Source organism: Macadamia integrifolia, chromosome 7 (assembly GCF_013358625.1).
Source record: "Macadamia integrifolia cultivar HAES 741 chromosome 7, SCU_Mint_v3, whole genome shotgun sequence".
Taxonomy (NCBI): Eukaryota; Viridiplantae; Streptophyta; class Magnoliopsida; order Proteales; family Proteaceae; genus Macadamia; species Macadamia integrifolia.
This window is the reverse complement of record NC_056563.1, coordinates 20770159-20789536: the sequence shown is the minus strand read 5'-3', so window position 1 is coordinate 20789536 and position 19378 is coordinate 20770159.

Genomic DNA, 19378 nt, shown 5'->3' with positions numbered 1-19378 from the left:
GAGTTGTTTGTCAAAAAATTATTGTACTTTTAATTGGCCGATGATAGCCTTTAGATGAGCCTTAGAATCTCCTATAACGGTGAACTTCTTTGATTTCCACTTGGATTTCGGGGGTAGGATAACATTTGGAAAGAAATTTGATCCTTCTATGTTAGGTAATTTTTTCTTTAATGGCCTTGACTCCTCTAATAGCCTTCTCTAGCCTTTCCAATTTTTCATGGAGTGCTTTCTCTTTGGCAGTTTCTTCCCCAGAATCAGTGGTAATTGAAAAATATGTCATTGCTAGGTATCCCTCCTTTTGCTTCGATGACCTATGTTTTTCAGGATGAGGATTGTTCAGGAACTGCAGGAGTTGGCTTCTAAATGTTGTGGTCAAATCCTCAACAAGCTTCCTCTGGTCAGATATATCAGATCAAAGCTGACTTGTTCTGGAGGGGCTCCCTCATTACTACTCATAGGTGAAATTGGTGATGACTTAGGTAAAGGATTAGAAATTCGACTTCGGACCAACCTAGATCCCTCTCTAGTCTAGGTCCCAAGTAGGATGGCGCATTCTCGTAGGGAAAAAATTGTGCCTAATCCAAGTAATAAGCCCTAATTAGATCTTGCTTGGACTAACCTAAGCCCTCCATATCATGCCTTTATCAAGGGAAATGATGCACAAATAAAGATTCATACCAAACAATACTGTTCCAACTCTCTTGAACAGAAAATTTATTTACCCAAAGTTAATAAAATTTTAAGCCCTAGTGTAGACTGCATATTTTGTCACCCCTGGAAGGGTTGCGCAATGATGAGATGAGAACCCCTTGAGACTCTGATGATTCATATATCTATGGTTGGTGGCTACATCCTCACCTCTAGGTGTGAGGGTAATGGTTGGAGCTCGGCCCTCGTTTTCCCAGGCACACCCTATGGGCCACCGTATTGCCGCATCCCTTCCTAGAGATGCATGGGGGGCCTATTACGTAAGGGGTTAGGGGTTTGATATAAGGGAATGTCACTAAAGTAAGTATTAGTGATGGTCCAATAGTGGGCGAGCCTGTGGCACTATGTTTAAGTTGCACTATTGCAACCTGTTGGTCACAGGTTCAAAACTTGGAAACAACCTCTTCTGCAAAGCAGGGGGTAAGGCTGCATACACTCTTGCCCCTCCCAAACCTTGTAGTAGCAGGAGCATCGTGCACTAGGTTATTCTTTTTTTTCCTTTTTTTTTGGAATCATGCAACAATAATGAGTTGGAGTCGCCACCTAGGGTTAAGGGCCTAGGACCCGATGTTGGGCCCAATCACTAAGGAAAGGGCCCAGAGGTTGGTCTGGTCCAGAGAACAGGGGAAGTGTCAGGTTATGGAGTCGGGAAGGTGTTAGGCACCCAATCCACCCGGTCCAACTGGTCTTTTTGTAGATGCTTAAGAACAAATATTTTCCTATACCGCATGCATGACTAAATTATTTTAGATATACACTACTACAATGTAAATAGATGGTCTACATTTTGTTGACTAATTAGGAAATTATACTTGAGCTTGAACCCTGTTTTGGGTCAAGAGGGATGGGCCTCTGCTGAAATGAATGTATATCATCTCTTGAGTTCTCCCAGCTCAGGAAGAAATGGCCTCAACCTTTGGCTTTCTCTCTCAAGAAATTTCTACTTTCTTGTAATCCTTTTGGTTCCTCTAAGTGCTCAGACAGTGGTTCAATTTGTGAAGGTTAGTTTTCAGACTAGGACATCAGTAGAGGTTTGGCTTGCAAAGGCTAGTTCTCGGACTAGGACTTCGACAGAGGTTTAGCTTGCAAAGGCTGACAAGGGACTTGGCTTGCAAGGGCAAAGGCCAATAAGGGACTAGGCTTGCAAGGGCAAAGGCTAGCAAGGGACTAGCAAAGGGATAATTCACCAAGATGGAGGGGGTAGGTATACCTACCATGATTGCTTTGGGAAGGGTGAATAGTAGGTTATTTATAGCTTTTCTGACTCCAAGGAGGGAAATTCGTGGCCTTACCAAACTTGGACACTACTTAGGTGGGGGTTGTTCGAGGGGCAGCCAAGTTTTTTGTAAGCCGCAAGGCTTGTGGAGCCATCAAGAATTTTGCTGGGCCAGGCCTTTGCGGTCCTATGAAATTTTTTTTCCGTGCCACTGGGCTCATGGTCCTACAAAGTTTTTTCGCAGGGCCATAAGAGAATATTCCCAAAATATCCCAGATTCTAATCTGACTATCTGTAGAGGTTCCATTTTCTAGAGGTTATTACGGGAGATCCAATGGTCTGATTTTAGCCTACCATATATCTTTGGAATTGTGGTTTTGATAGTCATCTATTTGTACGGTTACTTGAACTTAATCCCTTAGTATATGTCGTGCCATAATTGGACCCCTTCTCTTAGTTTAGGGTTTTTAGTATGGGAGTCATTTTTTTTAGCTTAATTACCTTAGAAAGTCATCTTCTCCGTCGATCAAAAACCAAGGCCACGCCCATAATCTGTGATTCATCATAGCCGGGAGTGGGTGACAAAATTGGGTGTCTACAGAATGCTCCTCTTTGGCTAAGGCATGTGCCACAGCCAAAAGGCAAAGAAAAAATGACCACATTTTATCACCCAGAGCATGTACTGTCGTCATCTTTCTCAAGGATGACAGAGGTGCACACGTAGTGTATGATCAGGTAAATCATTTAACAATAGAAAGTTTAGATTTTACCTAGATCGGTAGTTGCTAAAAGGAAGCTTCTGATGGCTCAATCTTCTAAACATGTTAGCAAACATGCAATTTGATATTTTTGGTCTAGGTCACCTCGGACCATGGGATTGGATAATCTTGATTTGATTGGGGCTCATGCTTGACTACTGGACCAAATAGTTGATTTGGTCCAGGTCGCCTGGGACCACTAGACTAAGCAATCTAACTTGGCAAGGGATCACATTGGACCACTAGACCAGGCAAATTAATTGGGTTTGGGCCAGATGGGACATCGAGATTGAGTAAAGTGATTTGTTTGGTCTGGGTCACCTGGGACCACGGGATCAGATTGGAATGGGTATTCATGATTTGGTTGGTCGCCCGGGACCATTAGACTAGGTATTGTTGATTTGGTTAGTCACCTAGGACTATTAGACTAAGTAATCTGAGTTGGTCAGGGGTCACACGGAACCACTAGACTAGGCAAATTGATTGGGTCTAGGCCACATGGGACCTCGGGACTAAGTATTCTTGATTTGGTTGGCTTGGGTCACCTAGAACCGCAGGACTGGGTTGCTTGGAACCATTTGATCGGGTATTCTTGATTTGCTTGGTCTGGGTCACCTGGGACCAATGGATCGGGTCAAAATTAATTTTTTCAGTCTAGGTCACTTGGGACCGCAACGGTCCCTAGTAAACTAATTTGTTTGGTTCATCTAGGACTGTGGGACCGGGTAAATTGATTGGTTTGGTCTGGGTCACCTGGGACCACAGGACCAGCTAAACTGATTTGTTTGGTCTGGGTCTCGTGGGACCTCCTCCAAAAATTCAAAATTTAAATTCGAGATTGGGACTGTTTCACTGAGAATTCAATGAATTCAATTTTTTATTTTTGAAAATATGGGCAGGAAATGATTCGCTCCATAGTGAGTTTTCACAGGGCCCCTAGGTTTTCCGCGGGGCTGCCACAGCTTTTTCGGAGCCGCTAAAAAAGGGTCCAATTGTATAAGGGGGTCCCTCATTTGACTCATTGACCTATCACCTTCAAATTTTCCCTCTATTTTTTGAATTTTCTAGTTTTTGGGAATCATAAGTGAGCAAGGGAAGAAGAGGACCAATGCAGGTTGCATTTTGGAGTAGCTATCCGGGTGACGCCCAACGCTTGAGGGAGAAGAGGGGTCGGCCTTTTGGTACACCTGCAACACTCTACCGGGTACTCAAAAGCATATTTGTAACACCGCATGGGGCTTTTGTGTGAGTCCTTACTAATACACTGTTGAGTCTAGAAAGAACCCTTCGCCAGTAATTGAAGAGTTGACCGATGAATTACTCAAGGTAGTCATGGCATTAGTAGTTGGGGAACAAATTAAGGATGATGCTTGTTTGATCCTCCACATAATGAGCGACATAGAGGGAGAGTTCGATTATGAGGAGCTTGATGACTCCGATGACACGATTAGTCACCTGGTGTGTGCTGTAGGTGAAGATGACCCGATGATGGATCCCACTAATGCCATTCACCTGGCATTTTCTATCCAGGTAAAGGTAGAATGGCTAGACAACAATAGGGAAGGAGAAGTTAACTCCGAAGTGGTCGAGGAAGAGCAATTGGAAAAAATAATAGCACTCTTGAGCATAATGGAAGATAATTTGAATGAGACCAACAAAATGTTGGGTGACATAGCCATCAGTGAAGACTACTATGTTGAACAAGGGAAGTTCCTCCAAGAAATAGGGGAAAATGACGCATTGGAATAAGCATTAGATATGGGACTCCAGCATCTCTTTAATGTAGTAAAGAAGGTGTGAGCCTGGGCTTGGGACATTTGTGAAGGACCTCGACTTCCTACCCCCCAATTAGGAGAAAAGATCAAAACAGCTTGTGGGAGAAGGTGCCCCTATGGTTAGGATCATTACCATCACTGACAGTGATGATGAACATGAGGGATATCCCACTAAAATTGTCATCAAAAATCTCGTGAGTATAATGGAGGAGTGGAGCGAAAAGGAGTTCAAGAACAAATCATTGGTGGTGGAGCAGACTAAAAAGAATGGGGCAGCAGAGAAACGTTTCAGTACAGAACTAAAGAATCCTATTCTGACACAGCTTTAGAAGGTGCAAGCCAATATTTTCATTTGGAGTTCGTTGATGGCCTCCCCTTCACAAAGAGAAGCCACGTTCAAGTCCCTTTCCAGCGTACAAGTGCCTATTGAAATTGACTTAAAGCAACTCTGACAAATAGTAGTGGCAACATATGCAGTGCAATTGTTGATGTTCTCTAATTCCGAGCTACCTATCCAAGGGGATAAACACAACCAGGCCTTGCATATAACGGTTGAATGTGATGACAAATTTGTATCACAAGTCCTGATTCATAATGGATCTAACTTGAATGTTTTGCCATTAAGGTCAGCTTTGAGCATCTGTCTAGATATGGAGAAGATGAGACCATCAAACCAAATGGTGTGAGCATACGACAACACCAAGAAAGAAATTATAGGGTTCTCACCATAGCTATGGCAATTGGCCCAGCAAAGTTTGATGTCGATTTCTAGGTGATAGATATCAGGCTTCCTTTAATATGCTCCTAGGAAGACCGTGGTTGCATCAGGCCAAGGCAGTATCTTCCAGCTTGCATCAAAAGTTAAAGTTCTTACATGAAGGAAATGTCACACAACGTGTCAGGGGATCCTAAGTTGGTCAACAACCTAGCCCATATTGAGAAAGGAGGGGAGCAGGAAGAAGAGATCCGCCTCACTGGGCTCGAGATAGAAGGTACTTGTGCTTTCCTCACTAATGGAATAGCTAAAGAAGATGTTCCAGTAGACTATGAGTCCATCTGGAGCCCGTCAGTGAGCCGTATAATAAAGAAAATGCAATACTTCCCAGATATATGGGGCTAGGCAAGTAACACTAGGGTATACCTAAGTTCCCTATTATGGTCGAGGTCAAAGGAATAAAAGGACTAGGGTACCAAGGATTTGAGCAAGAAGAATATGACAAGAAGTAGGCAGTATATTATCCCACTCTCAATGGGTACTTCGTGGAGGAAGGAGGGGATTTCCTATTCTTTGGAAATGCAGAGTCCTGGTTTGACAATATAGTGGCATGTATTCAACCAGGATTTGAGATATTCTTTCAAGATGAGTTTGACTGGATACACTATGAGTTGGAACAACTTTAGTTCGCAAAGAAGGATGACGAGATCTTTGATATATCAAGGATCTTGATGATTGAAGACGAAGATTCCTCCCTTGATCCTACTATGTTGATCCAATCAGGAAGCCAACCAACCCTTGGATCCTTCTAAAGAAAGAATGGGAAAAGAAAGTGAGATCAGTGTGGTGCTTACATATTCCAGTAGACATGAAGAGGCATATCTGCACATTCTTCCAAGAAATGCATGAGACAGAGTTGTATGAACTAAAGCCTAGACCATTCCACGAAAAAAGCATTTATGCTCAGGAAAGGAGAGCCAGAAGAATGAGGGTTTGTGTGCGTTGTGCCAGAACCACCTGTAATGGAATAGTCAGAGACAATGGGCTGAAATGTGACCGAGGGGCGGGAATGATTTTAAGAAGCTATCTGGAAATTCTGTAGACACCCAATTTTATCACCCACCTAGGAAGTGATGACATACAGGGAATGATCGAGGTTCATGCTTCACACTAAAAAGGAATCTAGGCCTTTGGCGATGATCCAGGTAATGGCAGTGACTCGAGAATGAATCCTAAACCCTAATCTTATGTGAAACCCGGAAGTGGTCCGAATCAACTTAAAACCCTAATACAACCTGAAACCCTAATTTGGCTCTGAGGCCAATTTCAGACCTAACCTTGTGGCACTTGATACTAGCATGTTATATGTTGACGAATTGATTCCAAGTACCCTCTGATGGTCTAGGAATGTTATGAATAAGGATTTCTAGAAAAGCCCCAGCTGGCAAAAGGGTAAAAGTCCCCTCTTTGCTATTCTTTATTTTTTTCAATAAATAAGGACTCAAAAACCACACCATTGGATAGTTCTCAAAGAGATCATTCCGATGATATATCGCACATAAAATCGGAACACAGGATCTCCCAGAATTGGTCTCGAAAGTCAAAACGAGGATTGACAAACCCGGTTCAGAGCCGATTTCTCCTAGACGCACCTTTTTCATACTAGACCCGTAGGGCACACCTATGGAACTGTCCAGCTCCCCCATGGGCCCGCCAGTACCCTGCCAAAAAAGAAAAGAAATAAATAGAAAATGAAAAAAAAATGTTTTTCTTTAATAAAATTGCTTTTTTAGGAAAGTTTTTGGAGGGGGTCTGTCAATGTCTACCAATTTCAAATAAATAAGGGAATAATTTTGCATTTAAAACATGGGAAAACCCACTTTTGGAAGGTATTTTTAACGTCCGTGGGAGCCTATCATTTTTGGATGGCAGGTCCATGAAAAATTTGGGGAGACCCGTAAGAGGGAGGGGTTGACACCTATAAATAGTGTCTTCCTCTCCTCCATTAAAGACACCAAGGCACAGCCAAAAAGGGGAGAAGAGAGAAAGAATAGAAGAGAAAAAAGAGAAAAAAGAGAGAAGGAAGTGAGGAAGAGTGGGGTGAAGGAATTCCTCCACCTCCCACCCTCGAGGAGCATGCTAAAGCTTGGAGAGCTACTGAAGGCCTAGATTCTCCAAAGGAGAGGAGCAAGCAGCTGAGGTCTGTACCGTCTGAGCTAGGGATCCTCACCCGAGCCACCGAACATCATCCGGGGTCTGTCCCCTCTAAACTCGGAACAAGGGTCAAGGTCAGTTATATTTTCTAACAGAGTAGCCATAATGTAGATCTTATGTTGAATACAACATATGTATAATATTGTATATTAGTAGCATAGTCATGCATGTGGGTTAGGACATAGAAAGGGGAATATTCAAACTAGCATCTAATAAGAAGACCAGTTCAACCGGGTGAAGTGGGTGCCTAGCACCTTCCCAACTTCATAACCTAGCACTTACCCTAATCTCTAGACCAGATCGAATCAATCTCGGGTCCGTCCCGATGGATCGGGTCCACATCCTGGGTCCTAGGCCTGTTTATTTTTATTCTTAGAATATACCCGAGGTAGATAGCCCCATGAAATAGGCCCCACATGTCTTTGAGTGAGGGCACAGTGGTCCGCGGGAGTGGCCACGATCAACCCCCCTCCATAGGGCACTACTAACGTCAACATGAGATCTTGTTCCATTTGTTCATCTGCGAGCTACCATGGCTTTGCAATACTGAGAAACACTTTTAGATGAGCTTTAGGGTCCCCCAACCCATAAAATCTATTAGTTTTCCACTTGAATTTTTTGGGGATCCTTGCCCCAGAAAAGAAGCTTATTTAACTTGGATCTGCTGCTTGACCTTCCTGACTTCTTCCTACTCGAATCATACCTTCGATCTTTTCCAACTATTCTCTCATTTTCTTTTCCCTCCCTGTTTCTAGTGGTTCCATTTGGACGTGTGCGGCAAATTCCTCCTCTTCTTCATCAATCACAAACTAGGAGGAATGCGGGTGGAAGTTCCTTGAGGATCGGTGGACCTAGTTTATTCCTATTCCCCCATGGTAGGAGTTGAATCAGTTTTGGGTTAGCTTCGTAATATCTGTAACACTTGTGCCAACCCTTGCGTAACTTTAGCCATTTCAACCTGTAATGATTCTACTAGGCGAGCCCATGCTGGCTCAGGTATGTCACTGTTGGTTGGGTCCATTGTGACTGAGTCTTGAGCATATGGGTAGAGACAATTTTAGAGAGATGACGGGGATGACATTGGATTAAGCGAGCCAACCCGTTACCCTGACGTGTCCAGAAGGACTGCAGGAAATCTCTTAGACATGGAATTGTGCTTGAGTCAGAAGTGACTTATTTTAGGACTCTTGTATATATATATATTTGTTATTTATTTATCAACATATAGTACACCAAATGATAGGGATTGGATCAGAGTCCTTGCCCCTAGTCCAATCCACGTCATAAAGTGTGAGATACAAACATATAGCCCAAATAAAAATGTTTCTATAAAACATTCCATGTTGATAAGGTCTTGCTTTCCTTTACCTTTTCCCACTCGGTGACCCCCCTCCTAATTTTTCTTGGGACAGGTCTTTGGAATAGTTTGGGACTTTAGCATACCTCATGATAGGAATCACCCCAGAGTTATGTGTACCAAACAATTAGACTCTTATTTCTGAGGAGGAAGGACACCTTTCATCCAAAATCCACTTAGGAAAGCATTTCCTATGATAAAAATGTGTTATAGAAAGATTCTGATCTGAGACCTAAAACAGATTCTACAAGTTAGCTTGTGGCTCTCCTATTTGTTCTCCATCCCTTTTCCTACATGATGAGAGGATGCAGTGGATGCAATAGGATTGACTGGCTAACCTTAATAGGATCTACATACATGAGGTACGCGATCCTTTTGATATACCCGAAGGTACTATATCAAGGGTGTGGTTTCATTGTTCATTACCTGTAACTACACACGAGGTTAGACAATCAGCCACAGGGGGTAGATGGAACCTTGTCATGAGTGTGTATGCATGTATAAGTGTAATGTGAGGGTTATTATCAACCAATCTCAGAACGTCATAGGATGTATGGAACTCCCCAAGGGTACTGGCATAACTATGAACATCCTCTTGTATGATAGTATTCCACTCATTCTTATACAGGAAGTGGCTACCATTTTATCCCAGAGTACTTAGTATGACATGCACTAACCTCCCCGGGGGTGCTGGCATGACAGGGAGTATCCTCGTCAAATGATTTCACTTCGAGCACGATGCATGATGTGGTTAGTTCATACAATTGCAATATAGGTTAGCCAAACATGTCATCAAACAAATTGTAATGTAAAATGTTCTTGCATTCAAAGGTAGCATCTAGTTCTAGAAGCTTGACAAACAAAATCCCCAGTGGAGTCGCCACTATGAGGGTAATGGCCAGAGCTCGGCCCTCGTTTCCCTAGGCACCCTGTGGGCCACTGCACCGTCACATCCCTACTTGGAGATGCATGGGGGGAGCTTATTTCTCAGGGGTTAAGGGTTTGATAAATGGGAATGTCACTAAAGTAAGTATTCGTGATGGTCCAATATTGGGGGATTGGGAATCATGCAAGAATAATTAATTGGAGTCACCACCTAGGGTTAAGGGCCTAGGACCCGATGGTGGGCCCAATCACTAAGGAAAGGGCCTAAAGAATGGGATATGTGTCATGTTATGGAGTTGGGCAGGTGTTAGGCATCCAATCCACCTGGTCCACCTAGTCTTTCTGTAGATGCTTAAAATCGAACATTTTCCACTGTTTATTCCTATACCGCATGCATGACTAAATTACGTAATATATACACTACCACAATGTAAATAGATGGTCTACATTTTTTTGACTGAGTAGGAAATTATACTGAGCTTGACCCCTATTTCGGGTCAATAGGGATGGGCCCCTACTTAAATGAATGTATATCGTCTCTCGTGTTCTCCCGACTTAGGATGAAATGGCCTCAACTTTTGGCTTTCTCTCTCAAGAAATTTTGACTTTGTTGTAATCCTTTTGCTTCATCTAGGTGCTCAAATAGAGTTTTGATTTGTGAAGGCTAGTTTTCAGACTAGGAACTCGGTAGAGGTTTGGCTTGCAAAGGCTAGTTCTCGGACTAAGACAAAGGTTGGGCTTGCAAAGGCTAGTTCTCAAACTAGGACTTCGACAGAGGTTCAGCTTGCAAAGGCTAGTTCTCAGACTAAGACTTCAGTAGAGGTTCGGCCTGCAAAGGCTAACAAGGGACTAGGCTTGCAAAGGCAAAGGCCAACAAGGGACTAGGCTTGCAATGGCAAAGGCTAGTAAGGCACTAAGCTTCGAAGGGCAAAGGGTTGCAAAGGGATAATTCACCCAGCGGGAGGGGTAGGTATACCTACCATGAGTGCTTTGGGAAGGATGAATAGTGGGCTATTTATAGCTTTTCAGACTCTAAGGAGGGAAATTCATAGCCTTGCCAAATTTGGACACTCCTCAGGTGGGGGTTGTTTGTGTGGCCACCAGGTTTTTTGTGGGGCCGGGAGGCTCGTGAGGCCACAGCGTTTGTAGTCCTACAAAGTTTTTTCATGAGGCTGTGGGGCTCGCATCCTATGAAGTTTTTTCGTGGGGCCATGGGGGAATATTCCCAGAATATCCCAGATTTTTATCTGACTGTCTGTAGGGTTCCATCTTCCGGAGGTGATTATAGGAGATCCGATGTATGATTTTGGATACCATATATCATTGGAATTGTGGTTTTGAGTACCATCTATTCGTATGATTACTTGGACTTGATTCCTCAGTATATGTTGTGCCATAATTGGATCCCTTCTCTTAGATTTAGGATTTTTAGATTGATAATAGAGAAACGATTTTGTGTGAGGATTTTAACGATTTTGTTCAAATCCTCACCCTAATGCCTTATTAGGCTATATATAGCTCAACCCAAATAGTCCTAGGGGCTTGTTTGGTTGGAGCCTCTTAATTACCCATTAGAATTAATTTAGGTTATTATTTTATAACTTAGCTTAGAGATCTTTGCTCTCAGGGGTAAAAGGTAAAATGGGACCCCTAAACATGTCTCTGCTTATGGGTAAAAGGACCAAAATTCCTTTGCAGAGAAGTGGGCCCCACAAGCCAAATCTTGACAGTCCAACCGGCTGGCCAATTTGGACTTGCCAAATATAGTAATTTTGGCCCCATTTTGGGTCTGTGTGGCCACCCCAGTGTCTATCCATTGAGAATTGAAATACTACATGTTTGCCCATGTTTCCTGGTAAGTCCTCTAATGTTGTTGGCAAGCTGAGCATTGACAGGTGGGGTCATCCATGCCTTCCTGGCATTCCAATGCTACCAAACCATTCCACAGCTGCCTTCCACTACTCTACCTTGTTACCTGAACACAGGTTAGGGGTTAAATCAAAGTAGGGTGTTACAAGAATGCATTAGGCTAGGATAACCACCTTGATGCTATAGAACTTGCTAATAGGTGTTTAGGTATTGGCTAATCCTACTGTCCGATGAACTGAGGTTGGGAAAATTTTCGATGACCAAGGTGAGTGAATGTCGACGTCATGACAAACCCTTCACACAATGTTTGATTCGGTTCTGTGGTATATATGGGGATTATTAATAGGGGTTTGTCGAGTAATGGTGTTTGATACCAGAATCGACATGCTCTTGTCTCACAACTAGCTTGTATCCTTGGGGACCAATAACGGACATTCATGACTATGGATACCAGGGATACCACCTATGTTACAATAGCACTAAGTCCTAATATAGATTCAGAAATTGTTGATTAGATTACATCAGGCTAGGAGAATAACCCTGGTGCTACAACACTTGCCAATAGGGCTAATTCTACCGTTCGACAAACCGAGGTTGGGAAAATTTCCAGTGATTGAGGTGAGTGGATGATCATGTTGTGACAAACCCTTCACAAGATGTTTGATTCGGTGTTGTAGTATTCCCTTCACAGGATATTTGATTCGGTGTTGTAGTATTCCCTTCACATGATGTTTGATTTGGTGTTATGGTATTTATGGGGATTAATAGGGGTTTGGCAGGTAACGATGTTTGGTATTGAAATCAAGACGTACCTGTCTCGCAATCAGCTTGTATCCTTGGGGACCAATAGTAGACATTCGTGATTGGGGATATCATCTTTGTTGCAGTAGCACTAAGACCTAATATGGATCATGTCATTGCACTCATTTAATCTTGGTTGTTTCAATTATGGTGTGTCATATTTGAAATTCATTAATCTCGTATTGTATCCATACTTTTTTGTGCTTGCTTGCATGTCCACCCCTCACTAGGCTCCGTGGAAGCTCACCCCATTTTATATGTGTTTTTAGATGGTGATTCAGATACCCTTCAAAGGCCATAGTAGAAGTGCCAGCTCGGTATGGGGATCAGCTATGGGTTGAAGAACTAGTTGAACATGAACCTAGTTGTGTTTGTGAGAGCTATACCTACGGGGCACTTTGAGGATGATAAGACTCACCCTTATCTTTTGATCCTTTTGTGTATATACAGGTTATGGTATAATAATCCAAAATATAGAACATATTGGAAGGTTTAACACTCCTTTTGTGTAAATATATCAAATATCAATAGCTTGCTGATTTTAGTTCATTTCATAACTTGTGACCTTAAAGGACTGCATAGGAGATCCTAGTTGGATTTCTGGATACAAGTGTATATCCAAGTCACCAGCCTTCAGGTTAGTGAAGGTGGGGTGTGACAATCTAGACCCCTTCCTCCTCTGGGAATTTCTCCTCTTTGGCTTGGCACCTTGTGAGAACCCATGGCCCCACATGTCCTTAGTATAAAATTATCTGGTTCAAATTCCACATTTCTTGGCATAGTCACACTATTTGGAAAGCCCTCTTCAATTGTCTGCCCACTCATTCCTTCCTTATTCATTATCATATCCTCGTTTTCCCTACTTATTGTCTCTGTTGGAATGGCTTTGAAGATATTAATCATCTCCTTTTTTACTGCCCCTTTTCCTCCTCCATTTAGAGAAGAGTCCTAGCCTGTTGCTGACCATCTAGGAGATCTCCCCTCTCCCTCTATAGAGAATGGATTGGATTGACATGACCTTACTCTGGGAAGTCCATCTATGATATTGCTAGGAAACTCACTTTTGGAGTGGATATTAACTATATATGGATGGAGCGCAACCTTCGTAGATGGACCTCCAACTCAAGGTCTTTTGACAATATTTGAAATTCCATCTACTTGAGGTCTCCTCCAAGCTCTCCCTCATCCCTGCCCTTCCTGTTGTTAGCCCCCGAAAGAACAATCGCATCGTTTCTTCCTGGGTTTTACCCTCTTCTATTTTGATTCCTCCCTCCCCTAGCCCTCCTGGGTTGTAGTATTTTCTAATTGTTTTATTTTTCTTTTCACTCAGGGTTGTATATCCCCCCCTATTCTTTCTCTTCCTTGGTAATGATTTTCTTATTCAACCAAAAAAAATTCTAAAAGTAGCACTCATCCCTTGTAATGTACTCTTCATGTTTTAAGATCTCACTAAGGCAATAAGTAACAAATCATGGATTTTTTAAAACTCCATGATGAATATATGTTTGTCTCTAATACCAATTAATGCAGTTCAAGGTCCTACAAAGATTATAGAATCAAATAAACTGCCAATAGTCAAGATCAATGTAGGATCAATAGAAAAAATATTTAGAAAGAACAAAGACATGATAAGAGAAACTAGACCAGTAAGAATTTAAAAATTAGTTTTCAAAAATTGATGAAAGAAGTTTAAAGAAAATTTAAAATGATAGATTTGAATTTCAGAAGCTTAAAATCAACCAGTAATATGAGATCAATGTGAGAAAAAAAGAAAGAAAGAGAGATTATAAGAAATCAGGGAAAGAAGAAAAAGAAAAGCAGATAGGAGAGAGAGCACCTGATTTGCAGTATAATTCAAAAATAAAAGGAGGAGTAGAGAAGAAAAGTAACCGATCAGATCTGGAATACCAGTCCCATGCATATTTGTTTAATTCCATGCTGGATAATTCTAATTTTTCCAAAGATTTGGAAAAAAAGTCGTGACTTCTAAATTCAGCCAAATTATTTAGATGAATCCAAATTATACCAATAATTCAACTTTATTTGAAGGAAAAAAAGAGTTTAAAATAATAAATTGATACAAAATAAAAAAAAATAATGATTATTTTAAATTGAGGAAAATTATCAAATTAAAAAAAAAAATTAACTAATGGGAGATGGCAACCCTGTGGCGCAACAGCTAAGTTGCACTATTGGAACATTTTGGTCACAGGTATAAAACTTGAAGACAACCTCTCCTTTTAAGTAGGAGGTAAGGCTGCATAATTTGCCCCTCCCAAACCATGCAATAGTGGGAGCCTCGTGCACTGGATTGCTAAATCTTCCACTTGGGAAAAATAAAAATAAATAAGGAGAAATGAACCATGCCTGTTTGCGTGGCTCTACACCTTACGTAATTGGAAGTAACCAATTAGGTTTGCGATAAAACCTAGAAATTTATCACTGATCCAATTTGAGTACCTCTACGGGATAGACCTCAACAAAAAACTAAAGAGTAATGGCAGCAAGTAATTAAGTTCAATAGTTCCTCATATCAAAGGGCGCAAAAAGACCTCGGTGCCCCCCGGGCCAGAGGCCTCCGCACAGCATCCCATTGGCCTGCATGTTGGCATAGTGGGCATGCAAGTGGAAAAGGTTCACTAGCCCAATAAATAAATAACTAAGGGGAATCTCCTACTATGAGACATGTTGCTTGGGTACCCTAGGACCCCAATATCTCACCCAAGTTCAATTGTAAGTTGGTGACTGCTCCTATTTATTAGGGTTGCCTCCCTTCTATTCTTTCATGTCTATCCAATGTAGTACAAAACTACCATGACCACTCCTATTTATATGGGTCGCCCCCTTCATTTATTGTTTCATCTTTATCCAATGTGGGACTAAACTACTATGTTATCAAATTACTCATCCTCCCTTCTAGTGATGATTTCCCACAAAAGACAAGTTAAATACCATTATTTGGCCATCCTATTATAACATCAATATGTTTTTTGTTTTTAACCTTTCAGCAAAGTCCATTGAATAACCCTTTTCTAGAAATTCAAAACAAGCTTTCTATGGAAATACTTAAGTGAAGATCAGCTATTTTATTCCCATGCCCTAATCTGGTCAAATTTGACCTTTTGTGATAGGTCTCACTTCGGATGTCGTTAGCACCAATGATCTCTGGCTTATAGCAGCCCATTGTTACAAAGGAAGGAATGACCCTACTTGCCCATGCATTTCTTGGCTGGTAAACTAGACAAGATTCAAACCTTTCAATCCTAAGTGGTAAGTGACCAAGCACCTCCCACTTGAGTCACTGTATATAGTGGAAGTTTCTAGGAAGACCTTGTACACATCCTACGGTAACTCCCCAGTGAATGGCCAAAGGTGGATAGAAGGCTGCCAAGATACAACACTGGAATGGCCTCTAGAAACAAACCCTAAATCCGGTGACATGAATCTAGTGGTACTTGCGGTACTGAAATGGCTTCAACTCCCGTGGGTCCCGCTACTCGTGTCATGGCCAGCTCCAAATAACCTCCTAGACTACATTACACCCTTCCCCTTGACTTGCATCTCATGTGAGTCTAAGGAGGTGGCCTTCTGTGTCTCAATTGATGACTTAACCCATTTAGATCCTAATAGGTGCCCATCCAAACAAGCCCTAAGACCTTACCCTATATAAGGGAGAAGAGAGTTCATTTCTCACTTTTCACATGGAAACCATCATGGAAGAGGGAGCAAAATGAGGAAAAGGAGAAGAAGAAGAAGAAGAAGAAGAAGAAGCAAGGGAAGCTCTCGGCTATTCACGTTGTCGCCGGTTGCCACTGAAGGTAGGTGCTACCTTACAAACCCTCTTTCCCCTTCACTTTGGTCTTTTGGTTGTGAGAAAACTATGGAATTGCAGGGTTGAAGTGGTACGCCTTGACCTAATGCTTTCTGATAGTTGGGTTAGTATGCACCGCACTGTCCCGCATGTTTCCCAAGCTCCTAGTAAGCTAACCGAGCTCTAGCAACATTTTGACCAAATAGGGAGTTAGGGCTTAAACTGTTAGTTCGTCGTCTCTCCCAAATGGCTCGATGGAAACATGATTAATTCAACTTAAATAAGAGGAGGGAAGAACCCCTACAATCTCTATGGAACAAATCCTGATGATCATGTCCGAGCTAGCACAACCCCAAAATGTGGCTTAGTTTCTAGATTTACTATCGGAAACAGACAACCAAAACCACAAGGTGGATCTGGTGACTTGTTTCTAGTGAACCCTGAACTCTTATGTGGCTACTGTCTAGGCCATCAGATTCACAGTTGAAACCTGGATCCGGTGACTTGTACTGAATTGTCAATTTTGACTATTCTTGTACTTTTTAGGGGAAACCTTATGGGTCTCCCCTAGATGTTTCTGGCACGCGTTAATACTCATTTACCCTTTTACCTAGGATAGAGACAATCACAAAGCGGTGAGGCATAGCGGGGATTGACTTTGTTTACAACTTGGGAATTTGTACCGTCGGGTCTACAGACGAAGTGAGTGGTAGTTTGACTTTTTTTTGGAGTGTTTTAACATTACAGAAGTGTGTGCATACCATAGCAATAATGTGTAGAAAAATTCAACTGCTTGTATGATTTATATGAATTATATAACATGTTAAGTTATATTTGAACTGTATAAATATGTTGTTGTATTTCATCTGTATATATGTTTTGGACTGTGTGATGGGATCTAGTGTGGCCAAAGTGGTTCTGGTACCATGATCACTGTGTAGATGCTTGCATCATACATTGGGTGCGCATTAGAGTTAGCTATGGTTTGGATGCACTCTGTAGCCGATGGTAATTCTGGTATTGTGTATTATATGGCTATACTTGGATATGGGTGCGTGTTGTAGCCGACTGTAATTCCGGTACTGTGTATCCCATATTTACTGCTTGTTTGCTAGATAGGCTTGGACATGGATGCGATGTGGCCGATGGATGCACCCATTGGGGTCCCATGTGGCTTCCTTCATCTCATTGTCAATCGGCTTGCATGATTCATACATTGCCTGTTTGTGGAGCTTGCCTATCCATTACTCCGATCGATGGCTGGCCTTAGGTGTTGCCCATAGGTCGATGGGGCTACAGGTAGTCCTACTTCAGGAAAGACAGACCCGAATTGACGGATAAACATGTGAAACATGTCATTGGTTTTTAGCAATTGTATTTGCAAGTCAGTTAGGCGCATCAGGGTTCAACAAAGCGACTGGTGGAGGAGGAGGTGGAGGTAGGGCTCCTCTTGTTGGTGGGACTTGGTGGTTGGCCTGTTGATGATTCTCTCCTTGATCCAGGTGAGATGAGCCAATTGGGGCGTCAGTGGAGGAATGTCCTCAGCGTTTGCTTGTCCTGCTTGATTCCTTTGACCTCCTTGTCCTTCTTGAGTGGCGGGAGGAGGAGGAGGTAAGGAACGCCCACTACAAACATTCATGGTTTGAGTGGGTGGCTTGATTAGCAGTATTTCCCACGGATAACGCTAATTTGCTACAACAAGAAATCCTCCTAAGCTGCTTTCGAGTCCTACACAGAGGAACAAATACAAGAGAATGAGTGCTGGGCTTATCCAGCGGGGGATCCTCCAATACCTAAGTTAGGTCTCTCTGCAAATAGTAACTCCAATAAAAAGGAAAATTTTTGGTCTTTGTGAAGGGGGGGTTTGCATGGGTATTTATAGCTAATGGATGGCAGCAACAAAGAGAGTCCCAATCTAGCAACTTCCTATTGCTAGTAGGAGTCCATATATGGTAAGAGTTATAGTAAGAGAGTGAATTGGGTGGACATCCCAATTAGTGGCTTATAACTTGATTTTTCCTCGATTCATTATTCCATCAATTACTGAAAATGAAATGAAATTAATAAAAATTCTAGATCTAATAAATCAAATAATTCAAAACGAATATAATGAGTTTTTTCCTCTCAAATATCCAATTGACTAATAATTGTTTATAATGGAAAATACTGTGAGATATTCTTTATTCTAGGGGGATCTGGTATCCCTCTGAGAGTACTTTCCTAATTAGGACAGGTTCGTTCCTCACCTACGAAACAAGTGTCGGATCAAGAGAGTTCCTTAAGACGGTGCATCATGTGAGAAACTCATGGGCCTCATATGTCAAGCGACTTGGATCAAGTGTTCAGTTTTCGACCTACCTATCCCGAGCACCGCGTGCTTGTCACTCGCCACTTGGCCGGAGGTATGGCTTTGGGTCTATTGTGCGGTCATGGTTCTGGTGTGTCCCGAGCTATTAGTTGCTCAGATGTCGAGTGGTTTCCAAACGCACCACTGACTAGCGTTAATAAACTATTCAAAAATTGATCCACTTTACTAATGTCGATCAGCCAAGTTATACATCCTACGTTGGAGCTGTCGTACGAGAATGTAGTTTAGTTGTGACCAGACCGCTAGTCTAGGCCTACACCAAGGCCATCTATGCTTACTTGTGCTACCCCGTTTGGTTTAAGTGGGACGCCCCTGGGTGGTATCTTACTTATCCATAACAATAATTAAGGCTCGTAAAGTGTCTAAATTATGGGTGTAGTATGCGGGTAACTTGTTTATTGGGTGGTTGTTATGTATGGAGTTAGTGGAGTTAAAGATCATGGGTAGGAGTTACAATCGGACAACTAATTTTCTATTGTATTTAAGTAATTAAAGTATGGAATGGAAAAGAAGTTGAATCCCTATAATTTCTCTTAGAAATTGGGGTTGGCTCCCTCCCAATTAGCCAAGACGCAAGCTTCGTAATTAAGCCAAATTTCTTCCCTATTTTCTCTCATTTCTATTTCATTTTCATATTTATTGACTTTTTTCACCTATTTTTCTCATCTTTCCCTTTGAGCCCGTATCATCTGGTATTAGGCGAGGTATGGAACAATGAGTAGAAAATTTAGAGAAAAAAGTGGGCTCTCTCTCTCATCAGGCAGCAGCAAATCATCACTACGCAACCCTAAATCATGAAGAGGATCAACGAGTTATTCGAGAAGATTAGTTCTCGTTTGGCACAAACCGAGCAAAAAGAAGGGGATAAGTCCATAGCTATACTCTCAATCCATGATGTAAG